Raw genomic sequence first — 12,264 nt, forward strand, 5'->3', positions numbered from 1 at the left:
ACAGAAATGTTGACATTTCACATGCAGCGAATTTATTTATGGCATGTATACTGTTATTTTCAATCTTCTACTTTACTTCATTGTGTGCCATCTTTAGGACACATACTTAACGGTTTAGCTCAGGTACTGCTCGCTGGAGTGTGCCTACCAAGCACATCGCAACTTGGCCACTAATTAATAATGGTAATACTGTGGTGACAAAAGCACAATTGTCGTCCTGAAGTAGGCATATTCCTTCAGAGTAAATCCACAGCTACGAGGAACAATTGGTGCAGTGATTATTATTTTTTGCTGGAACAACGCTTTAATTCGGTGCGTCACCATGCTTTCAAGTACCAACTATATGAGGCATGCAAAGCTGCTGTGAAGTGGTGTATGTCACAAACCTGGATTCATGTAATCATGCTCGCCGGGTGGAGCCATTGTTGCTGGTGCTGGCCTGGCTGCCTGGAAGTGCAGGAGATGGATTACATTACCTCATGCGTCATGTTTCTGTTGTAGCACGTTGCCTATTGAGGCTTTCAGCAGTTTGTTGCCATGTCAATTTGTGCAGGAACCCTTTGACATTAAAGGCACAATTTTTTTTTGTAAACCTGTGCGCAGCACTCTTTATACTGCATGCTAATGAACCCTGTAATTTGGAAGCAATCTTTGTGGTACTTGTTTGTGTGTGTGCACACCCACTTAGTGTATATTGTTTGCAGTGCAAAGGTACAAATTTTTTTCATAACGTTCACAGAGAGGGATGCACTGAAATTGTTTTGTACATTTCAGAAAGTGCACTACACACATTGCTAGCATAGCTCTGTGCATTTGTGTGTTGTGAAAATGTGCGCTTTCTTGCTCTCAGTAATTGGAATAAAAAGGATTAGTATATGTTTCCAACGTCTTCAACTCATCGCTGTCAAGAATTCGTATGCTGCACCACGTTGTCAGAAGACTTATGACAGCGACACAAAACCTGCGTAACCCTTTGCATACCTCATGTGCAAACTTGTATTCCTGAGCATGTAATGCACATCTGAAACTTCCTTGCAATTTCACACTTCTTGCCCGCTGGCAGGTCCTTTTTCTTATGCAAAGCTTAAGACATTTTTGGCAGCAAGGTTTCTCACCTGCGGAGTCTCTGCCCGCGGGCGTGCTCCAAAAACAGCGGAGGCCCTACAGCCACCGGTGCAGTCCTGGCCGACGATGGTAAGAATCCATGCGTCGACCTTGCTTAGGACTGCTCCAGGGTTCGGCAGCCCTCCGCCCGTTTTCGTGCATTAATAATACGAGAAGTGACTCTTACACACATGCACTTCAGTGGACGGACGGGCAAAAAAAAAACACGTAACTGTGTTATGCATTTCATGTATTATTAATGCAAATCAAGCCTCTGTGACGTCTGCTGCGCTCTGTAAGCTTACCTTCGGTCGGCAGCAGCCAGCGCTACAGCTTTGCGGGCGGCTCGCACCCGCTCCTGCCATAACCGCCTCTACCCTTCAGGCGAGCGAGTGGCCGGCCCTATGGCATTCAGTTGTGCTGCCAGCTGCACCCACAGCGCCCGCCTTTCCTCGTCCGATAGACTGTGATTGGCCGCGTGGGTCTACGCGCGGTTGTTTTGCATAAAATTCAGGAGCGCTTCGAGCTGGATAGCGCCTCAGCGCGGTGCCTCGCTATCACCGTCACTGCTGCCTGCTGCAGAGTCCATTTTAGATCTGCCGCGATTGCGTGCTTCGTAGAGCTCTTCCCCGTATTTCCTAGCGAACGTCCGTGAATGGACATCCGTACAAATTTTCCATATAAGTTCAGTTCTTTATTACATTTTTTTATGCGTCGAAAATAAGTTATAAAGCGGTAAATTTTCAGTAAACCATTTCCTTTTGCCTTCACTGTATGGCCGCGCGAATACTCTCCCCCTTAACGCCACATGTGCCAACGAAGCGAGAGTCGGGGGCTGCCAAACAATTATCAGTCATAGCGTTTTTCACGCTCTGCCGCCAAGTTTCGTCGCTTCTTGTGGGTATAGCAGCGGCAGCGTCGCGAAGAACATCGCTTCACGCAGTTACCGATAAACTGCGTTCATTATTCTTGCGAGTTTTCGCGCCGCGTTGAGAGCCAACGCCAGAGCCATATATTCCTTCGCTGGCCAACGCATATGTATTCACTGATACGCTGAGACCGCAACGCATCGCACTGTGTCGCTCAGTGGCTGTAATACGGGACGCGTACGAACCTACGCGCCACAAATGCTCGGCTTCAGGCACACTTTAGGACATCGGTGTTTCTTGAACTTGGCGCCAAGCAGCAGACGACAGTTTGTATCGTTTTCATATTTTTTTCTTTCTTTTTCAATTTCGTCATCCCATTCTGCGTTGACATACCTTGGCACCGCCCCGACGTACGCGTCACCGGTAGGCCCCGCTCTGGGCGGATCAGCGAATATCGAGAATAGGGACCAAAATGGCACTACGGTTCATGAATAGAGCATGGACAGCCTTGGTTCCTGCGAACGCCTGTCGTCATCTTTGAGGACGTTGGAAAAGCTGACGTCATTATCATCACTACCCGTCGGGCTATACGTTTATCGCAGGACAAAGGCCTTTGGCACAGATCTCGAATCAGCCTGATGTACCCTGCACCTGCTGCGACCCCTACGCTATACCACTACGCTATACACCAACAGACCGTCCCTCTCCTGTCCCATTTCACGAGTTTTCACGGGATTTAATTCCTGCACAGACAAATGGGCAATCTTCAATCTTTCTCCACTGCATGCGTGTTCGGAAAAGGTACTGGACAAAAGTCCGCTGACAAAAATTCATCCATTTACACCGAAGGAACTACGATTGATCAGCGCTTGCTAGCTAACAAAAGGGTTAACACAGTGGAGCCTCACGCGTAACTGCCACTGCTACTCAGCAGCCAATTAAGATGCTCTAATAGCCGCTGTAACCTGTGAATGAATAGGAGGATTCGTGACATAGGAAAAGTGTACTCTTGGCCACGATCCCGGTTAGAGATTGCGGTTCAAGCGTGATTGACCAAGTTTGGCACTTACATGTGGCTGGCGACCAGGGTAGACTGGCCGTGCCCCGAGCCGGAAACTTATTAGATTAGTGCAGTATAGCTGTGTATTATAGTTAAACACGCTGTGGGGAAAGCTGGTGCATGCTTGGAGCAAATCAAGCGGTAAAAGACGGAAAACGAAACGACAAGACCACGTCCAGCATTCTTGGAGAAAAATTTTGAATATTAGAATATTATAAGTTACATGTTACGGAAATACTGAAGTTAATGGCTCATTCTTCGATGCGTAGTAAAATTTATTAAATTTATTCCATCGCTCGCAACGAGCAGTGAAGGCTGCCATAGAAAACCAATCGGGAATGTTTTTTGACGGTAGCTAAAACGTTAACAGCAAAAAAAAAAATGCAAGCTTGCCGACGAGATATCGCGGATATATTTACATTGTTTCATACATTCATATATTTTTCGCATATTTTCATATACAGCGAATATTCTTTTAATATATTCTAACATTTCACTACAACAAATTGCCTTCATAAACTCTGCTTTTGAAAAATGCTTTCGTCCACAATTGCTGGGTGTGATGCATTACTTGACACTTTTTATTCTTGAAAGGTAGGAGATAGAAATGAATTTTAATGAGAGGAAAGGAGGAGAGGTCGGCCGGTGGTAAATAAACGGTACGAGTTATTAAATAGCCTAAGGAGAAGCGGCAGGGCGCGGCCACGAGCCAGAAGGCGAATATGCAAGGAAATTAAGCTACGCAGGACGCGAAAAATTCTTATACAGATCTGGGCAGGCCCATTCGTTTTTACGCATTGTCAGTGATGCACCGCTTACACGCGCACGTGCAATTTTAGCGATTTGGTCGATGTCTGCCAACTCACGAGTTGTGACGTAATTGCTCTATGTTACGTGGTATGTCACTGGAGGTCGGTGGGCCCGCCAAGTCCTGGAACTGTTTTGCCGCGAACACATTGGCCTTCATCGGACACATGACCTGCTTACGCGGGCCGGCTTTCGCTCCCCCCCTCACCAATATTTGGATCGGCACTCGGGGTGGTCTGGCCTTCGGCCCATCAAGGACGCTTGCTTTCGAGAACCCGAAGATTCGTCACGTGATCGCGGCGTCTGTAAACGCATCTGCCAACGGACGAGGGAGTGGTTCTCAGGGAGCGGAAAATAGCAGTTGGCTCGGGGAGCCTGTTTGGAACTGCCAAGGTTCTGGGGCACTCTTTTCTATCTTCTAGGTCGTGTATTTCTAGTAAACAACAATTTGTTATCGTCACGGGGTCATCCGTACCTCACAAAGTCGTACAGAAGATACTTGTATCCAGGAGGTTTTCTTCCCGCTCTGTCCCTTGCTCTTTGATTCGGTATGGTACATGGCAAAACCAAGTCAGCTGATACCTGCTTAAACCGCTGAATACGTTAGTTGCAGACGACGTGCTTGTTGTGAAGAATATTGCCTTGATGTGTCATTGAATTTCTGCTTGAAAACAGGCCGATAGGTTCCATTATCGGCATTAGAGAAGAGTAGCTCTAAGCCAGCTAGGTATAACTATACGCCTTTCTAAGAGGGGTAAGTGTTAGTCTGAGGATGGCATCAACATATGCGAGCATGAAAGGTGCAAGTTTGCACCTTGAGCAGGGGAATTAACACTGCATGTAGAAGCAGGCACGTAGCCAGAATTTTTTTTTTCCGGTAGGGGCCCAAGGCAATCTTTTTGTATTGGGAAGGCGGTAACTTGCGGTTTATTGGAAAGAGGGGGGGGGGGGTGGCCTCGGATACATGACTGTCTAGAAGTGCAAAGCTACTTAATTAAAGGCTAAACTTATATACGTCATAAACAAAGCGAAATCCACACCCCAGTTGTGGGAGCTTATGCCTTCAGAAGATGGATAATGTTGCCCTCCTGGTGTTAAACGGTAACGCCCTATCGCGAATGGTAACACTGCAGTATCAAGTGGTATACATATATACTGTCCAAACAAGAGTACTATTACACTTCTGAGAAGTAAACTTGCCTGCTGATTTCGGGATTAAAGTTGACCAATTTGATGGAGATATAGTCTCTCTAGAAGTGCAGGCAATGTTTAAATGTTGCAACAAATATTTCATGTGAGGTGAGCTGTGTCATCTCACGTTCAGGCGCAGGTTCTACTGCAGAGTGCACAGAAAGTATTCATCATTGGTTTTGCTGCTGTACCTGCAACGTCGTAACACACCTTTTGATCCCCTACATAGCTGTGGAGCTTTTCCGAACTCTTTTTTGTTTAAGTGCACTTTGCCGCAATCAACCTTCGTAATGAAGTTATCATAACGGCGAAATAAAATGCTGAACTATTGGTACGCTTAAAATGGCTCAACAACGTCGTTGGTCGAGGCGCGTATATTCGTATAGGCTCGTGGATTTTTTTGTTTACTTACCTTTAAGTCCCCACGAGTAGGCAAGGCGAAGGGCAGTGGTTATCGCGGTGGTGAATTTAGAAGAGGAGAAATACGAAGAACAAAACAAGTGAATAATAAGAAATGACTGAGAAACAGTCGACAAGAAAGCAGAGGCCCAACGAGCTCTCTAAGGCTCGCGTGAGAGCGGTGAAGTCACGATTAAATATATATACCACGGCCAGATACCATCACAGGGTATCAATGTGGCTACAGCTTCACTTTTGGGTGGACTCGTACTGTGCAGACATCACGGCTAAGCCTGGGGCCAGATTACGCAACTGTCAATTAGGGAAATTGTAAAAAACTTGTCAAAAAGGTGCCAATAAGCCTCGCTCCTATTGGTCGGTCTTGGCCGGTGGTCATTTTGCTTTTTTGCGTCATGGGTGGCTGCAGATTACGTCACGGATGTGGCAGAAGTGGTGACGTTGCACACCTAATTATGCAGCCGCTAATTGACAGTTTTTTGTGACAGTTTCGAGGCCGTCAATTTGACCGTTGCGTTTGTGACAGAAAATGGCGGTGGTGTACGCGGCCATACGACTGAGGCGGCTGCGCTAACGCGAGCAACGGCGAAGGAGGGCGCACGAAGACGCGTTTGACTTGCCGGACGAGCTGTTTCGACGCTTTTTTCGACTGGAGAAGCTGACTGTGGAGTGGCTGCGCGACGAAGCCGCCGATGAACTTCGAGGTTTGCGTGCGAGCGCGCTGTCGGTGCGGCGGCAAGTGCTGTGTGCACTGCGGGTCTTTGCCACGGGCGGCTTTCAAGCTGCCGTTAGTAGAGAGGCGTACGTCTGCATCGCACAAACGGCGGTGAGCAAATGCGTGCGGCAGGTGTTGGAGGCAATTTGTAAAGTTAGTTCCCGCGGTCACCTCTGTTACACAGATATATAAATAAAACACGCTTATGCTGCCAAAGCACTTTATTTTTCCCAGCAAGTGGCACTTCGTGGTCGTCTTCTGTTTCCCAAGGGAAAGAAACAAACAACCACACATCGCATACTGCAACACTTCACCTTTTGGCATTTTCGACATCGATCCAAAGAGCCGAACAACACAGACTTAAACAAGCTGTCTTCGTCGATTTCGTACCAAGCGCTTCTTGCAAGTTCGCTCGGTAGTCACGTAGCCTTCACTGCATTCGTTCAAATTTTTCGGCGCACTTAGGTCAACCGCACAGTAGCTCGATTCCAGGCGCCGCGCAAAAAACGATAACACGGCGTGAAACAGCTTCTTTCGTGCATAGCGGCCTTTTTAATTACTGCCGTCAGCACACCGCCGCGGCACCGAAAGTTACCCACCAGCCAATTTAATAGCACAACTTCGAACGCTTTTTGTTTTTCTTAATATTTTCGAACTTTAAACGCAATGTTTTGGCAAAATAAAGTATTATTTTCATCGTTGCTTATTTCTTATTTCTTTTTACAAAAAAATAGCAGACGGCCCCTCGAATGCTCTCGGGGCGCCGCCCTGCTGTAATTGGCTGATTCTTCGTTGCGTCACGTTGTGACGTCTCATCGTGTCGTCATTTTGACGTCACTGTCAATAGCTTATGACAATTTGTCACAGTTGCGTAATCTGGCCCCTGGACTGCTTTGAAAGACATTGTTTTCGGAGCCTTTGATTCACGCTAACTATGCAATTAGGGCAAATGCGTTGAGAATTCTCTGCGCGCCGCTCGGAACACTACACCTTAAGAACGCCGCTGTTCCATTTGTATTTCCCACAGAATCTAAAGACTTCAGGGCACCTGGGAAGGGGCACAATGGTGCAAGGTTAGGCTAGAGCAACCTGAAGGTACCACTGGGTTTGCTGTGTCCTCTGGCCATGTTTAATGGCATGCCAGCACACTCAAATCTTGATCCTGAGTTCCCGGGTTCGAACCCGACCGCGGCGGCTGCGTTTATATGGAGGAAAAACGCTAAGGCGCCCGTGTGCTGTGCGATGTCAGTGCACGTTAAAGATCGCCAGGTGGTCGAAATTATTCCGGAGCCCTCCACTACGGCACCTCCTTCTTCCTTTCTTCTTTCACTCCCTCCCTTATCCCTTCCCTTACGGCGCGGTCTAGGTGTCCAACGATATATGAGACAGATACTGCGCCATTTCCTTTCCCCAAAAAACCAATTATTATTAATCTAAAGAAGGGAACACCATCCACGTGGTTGGAGTAGAAAAGGCGTATGGCGGTCTGCGCTGTTTTCTGACTCAGGCAGCACCGAAAAATAGTCGACGCTCACGTGTCCATATGTGCTCGGTACAACTGTAAATTTAAGCCGATTTACAACGAAACTTTCTCGTTGCGGGCAGCTAAATGCCGATCCTCCACAACAGTGCATTCTCCTTGCCGTCATCTCTCTACAACACGCGCCGCATAATTAGGTAAATAATAAACAAAGCTGTAAGAATGCGTGGTTGGTTACAATCTCTGGATTTACTAGCACATGGTCTACTAGCTACTAGCGCACTGGGACGGTACAGCAGCAACGTCCTGCAAGCGATATTACAACTAGTGCGGTTCAGCTAACAGTTGCCTCTGCTCTCGTCAAGCATCGCAGTTGCAAGCACCCCTACATGCACATCAGACGGTTTAGCGCTTTCCTGAAATTCGAAGGCGTCCAGTAGTTATTTCTGTTCAGCCTTGGAAAGGAGATTTTTATTTTTGCTTCGCGGTCTTAGTGCGCCCCTGTGGCCATCAACTTGTTTGCTTTGGCAGGACCTTAGGCAAAGATATATGCTCGTCTTCAGCGCTCCGATGGTACAGGAGTGTTTGCTTACGTTTCTCCTCTGGGTTGTTTCATTTGTCCTTTTTTTTTCGTTATATGCGCTATCGAGGCCGCCAGCGCATACGGAGTTTGGGTGAGGATACAGGCTTGGTGCTCTCACAACCGTCTGGCCTGGCCAGAACGTTTGAAGTTGTACAGGCAAGATGGGAGAGAACTATCGTGAAAGTATTCAGTAACTTTTCGGAGGAGCCAAACCGAAACCAACAGCTTACATTGTTATGTCTTCTAAAAGCAGACGCGGATCAATACCAAGTATGGTGAATTTGGCTATTCCAATATTTACTGCTAGCTTACATGTCAGACTGTTAAACGGCACTGTTTCGGATAGTCAAGAAATCGCCACATGGGTTGTTGTCGAGTGGTTGGCGTGTAACGAGGTCTCATGCTTGCGTTTTTCCTGACTGAAACCACCTCTTCGTCAGACACTCGGCATGGAGCTCTGCCAACAGTCTCTGAACGCGGTTTTGTAGTCGAACTCTTCGAGGATGCATGTTTTTCTTGTTTGTGCCTTTTTATTAAGGTAAAAGCGCAAAATGTACAGAAGCCTCTCTGTGAAAGTGATGTGGGCACCCTCCGTCAAAAGTATTCAGGCTACAGAGTTTGCTTTTCAGCCCTGTAGTGAAGCACTCGGGGCACCCGTCAATCTCTAAACCGCAGTAACGTGAGAACCCTTCTCCTTACCTTTCAGTGAGCTTTGGTCTTCAAAGGTGCACTAAAGAGGAATCCGAACTCATATTTTTACCGCGGGAACTCTATCTACACGTTCCGGGCATTCTTAGAAACTTCGAATTATTCTCCTGTGCGGCCGATTGCCCTAATTATATCGGACTAAACGTCCCGGGTTCCGCCTTTTTTTTTTTTTTAACACGCGGTAGGTAGGAGGAGTCAACCAACGCATCAGCCAGTCCCGTGGCGTCTTGCCGCTCTGCCATCGGAGGAGTAATACCAAAATCAAAGAGTCCACGTCTATTTTTAATTTCCCTGAGCCTAGTTTGCGGCTATATTGTTTGTGACTGAAACTGTTTATTCTAAGAAACCTAAAAAACAAAATAAAAGCGAAAGCGAAGCAGTCACCGGACTGGCTGAAAGGCACTCCACGCGTTGGTTGACTCCGCCTACCTACCGCGTTCACTTCAAAAATAGGCGGGAGCTGGGACGTTTAATCCGATTTAATTAGGTCAATCGGCCGCACAGGATAATAACTCGAAGTTTCTAAGAATGCCCAGAATTTGTAGATATTGTTCCCGCTGTAAAAAGATGAGTTAAGATTCCTCTTTAGTGCACCTAAAGGTAACGTGAGTGCTCCATTACGCGGCTCGAAATCAGACCGCGAGGTCCGGAAACTTTTGACCACTACTACATGTCCAAATGCTGAATTCAATTGACAATTTAAAAAATAAAAATATAAATTGTAGTAATTTTAACACTCGTCAATTAATTCTCAATTAATTAGTTATCAGACGCAGGGCGCAAATGCATGCTGTAAGCCCAATGAGAATCATTTTTATTGATACATCTTTTTCTGCTGTATGTGTGCCTCAATATATTAACTCTAGTTTCACGGCATTGCAAGTGCGGCTGTTGTTTTTTCAATTCATCCACTTGTCACTTGTGCCGAAATGACGTAGCTCTTCACTACGTTCAGCGGTTAACCATGCCTGTCGTAAATAGTTGTTCCCTTCGGCAGCATGTCACGTGACTGGTGCACATAATATTCCTCGGCAGGACAAAATAACAAAATGGTTCCTGACTTAGCTGCAGATGGCGCTGAAATACATTTCTTCGCTGCAGGCAGTTGTAGTATCCGTGTGCTGTTCAGCGAGACATTAGTAGAAAGCCACCACACCGGAATTAGTGAATTTTGATGAACCGCTGAGAAAGCTGTCATTCGCAAAAAAAAAAGCAGTCATGCAGTGTGAATGGGTTTTAATTCACTGGGACCAATGTTGTCGAACAGCGCCAACCGGAATAAAATCTCATGCTATTTATTTATTTATTCATTAATTTCAATGCGTGAAAATCGCCTAATTGGTCGTTAGTGCACGGGTGACAGAGATGCAAAAGCACTGTGAAGAAATTTAAACGCATACAGACCCAGCAGCAATGCAGCTACAAGCACTTCCAAACGCTTCGGAAGTGGTGTGCAACGTGTGTAAAGCATGCAATAACAACTTGTAAAAAACTGGAGAAGACGAATCAGAAGAAGGTACGGCGGAGCTGTAGGGAATCCCTGCCTAGTTACATTTTAACACGCTGACATTGCTGTGGCGATCAAACAAGTTTAAAATGAACCGTGGTGCATGATTTTGTATTGCTTCGAGTTTCATTTAATGGTTTTAGTAGCCAAATCCCACATTGTCATTGCGTATTCTTAAATAGAGCGCACGTTTGAGATATAGAGAACTCCTTCCACGTCACTTGGCGTGTTGCGGAAATTTAGCCAAGTTTAGTTCGCGCCAAGGCTGCAAAGCTGTGTGATCAACATGCTTGTTCCGGACTAAATTATGGCGAAAATGCACAACAAAGTGTTTAAAGTCCTGATATGTGGCTATTTGGTGATGTTTGAAATTAACTAGTGCAGATGCTAACCTTTTCTCTACTAAAACGAAAATAGAAAATCGAAAATTAAAATGATAGCAACGTATAGAAATGAGATCAGCGCGACGCCTATGTTCTGTGGTTCGCATTTCTTTTCATCGCGACAGTACACCTACGGCGACAATGGGACTAACCTGATCGGAAAAGTAAGCGTAAGGAAACCGCGCGCCACTACCTGCGGCAGGAAGCTGCACGCCCCATGTGCAAGCAATGGCGGACTCGGTCATAGCGAAGAACTCGTGCGGAAGGAAAGCGGCGTTAAGTAAACGCTGGCGAAATATCGGAAAGGAGCGTCATCATCGCGTGCGGGAAGTCTGGGAGAGATTGTTCATCGAAACCGTCGGATGGCTGACGTGGTCGGCCCGAGCGACATCGAGAGCAGAGGCTTCTGCTCCGGTGCCCATGGTGGGATACAACTTACGAAAACAGCCGCTGGCAACAACAGGCCTTTCCGCATGTGGTCATGTATTACTCCGCTATCCAATCAGAGTAGTAAACAAAGAAAACAAGTGAGTCGCATCAAAATCCTTGCGCTAACTGTTTCCTATTATGATAAATATCGGCATTTTGTTTAGGTTAAAAGAAAAGCTGACGGATTATTTCCTTCTCGCGGGGCAGAGAGTGGCGGTCATGAATGAGGGCGGAGCTTCAGTGTAGACTTAAGTTGTATCCGATCGTAGAGTTTCATAGCGTGAGTCTTAGACCATCGAAGTATGATCGCCATTCTAGCGAAGACATAGGAATTATTGTTGAAGAGCAGAAACAATTTTGATAGATTTCAGTGTTCAGTTTTGTTATCTTTAAACTAAAATTGAGATATCTTGCCTATGGTCAGATACGACTTAAGTCTGCACAATCATGCCTGCCACACAATTCTTCTCCAGCGAAAAATTAGTCAGTTGTTTAAGTTTTCCTTGTGCCCTAAACAAAAAGCAAATCACGAGAGGAAATTATAAGCTTAGAATTTTGATTTCTCATGTATGATTCATATATTCAGGCACTAAAAAGTTTATTTGGTTTAATGTTTAGGTTCATCAGCTAAGTGATACAGGACCCGGCGTGCCATGGCCCGTTGTTACCGAAGGCTGTTTTTTTTTAGTGGTATCTTACTTTAGCGTAATATTCGATTTCAAATTCGAATTTCATTCATTTTGTTATACATGGTAATAGGGTGCAGATAATATGCAGTAGCAGGTCGCTAAGTAAAAGAAAAACGCATGCGGGACCCATCTCATCGCAGAGCTTCAGAAAAAATTAATCGCCAGTTAGACTACGACCGCATGGATCATTAAAATTCAAATATTTGATGGATGTTTACAGTACATACAAAACATGCAAAATACACGTAAGTATACAAGGGTGAATTCTAATGGCTAAGACGAGGTGCATGCTAAGACTGTGCAGACTGAAGGCAGTTGCTTA

Source organism: Amblyomma americanum, chromosome 10 (genome assembly GCF_052857255.1).
Source record: "Amblyomma americanum isolate KBUSLIRL-KWMA chromosome 10, ASM5285725v1, whole genome shotgun sequence".
In the NCBI taxonomy this organism is placed as follows: Eukaryota; Metazoa; Arthropoda; class Arachnida; order Ixodida; family Ixodidae; genus Amblyomma; species Amblyomma americanum.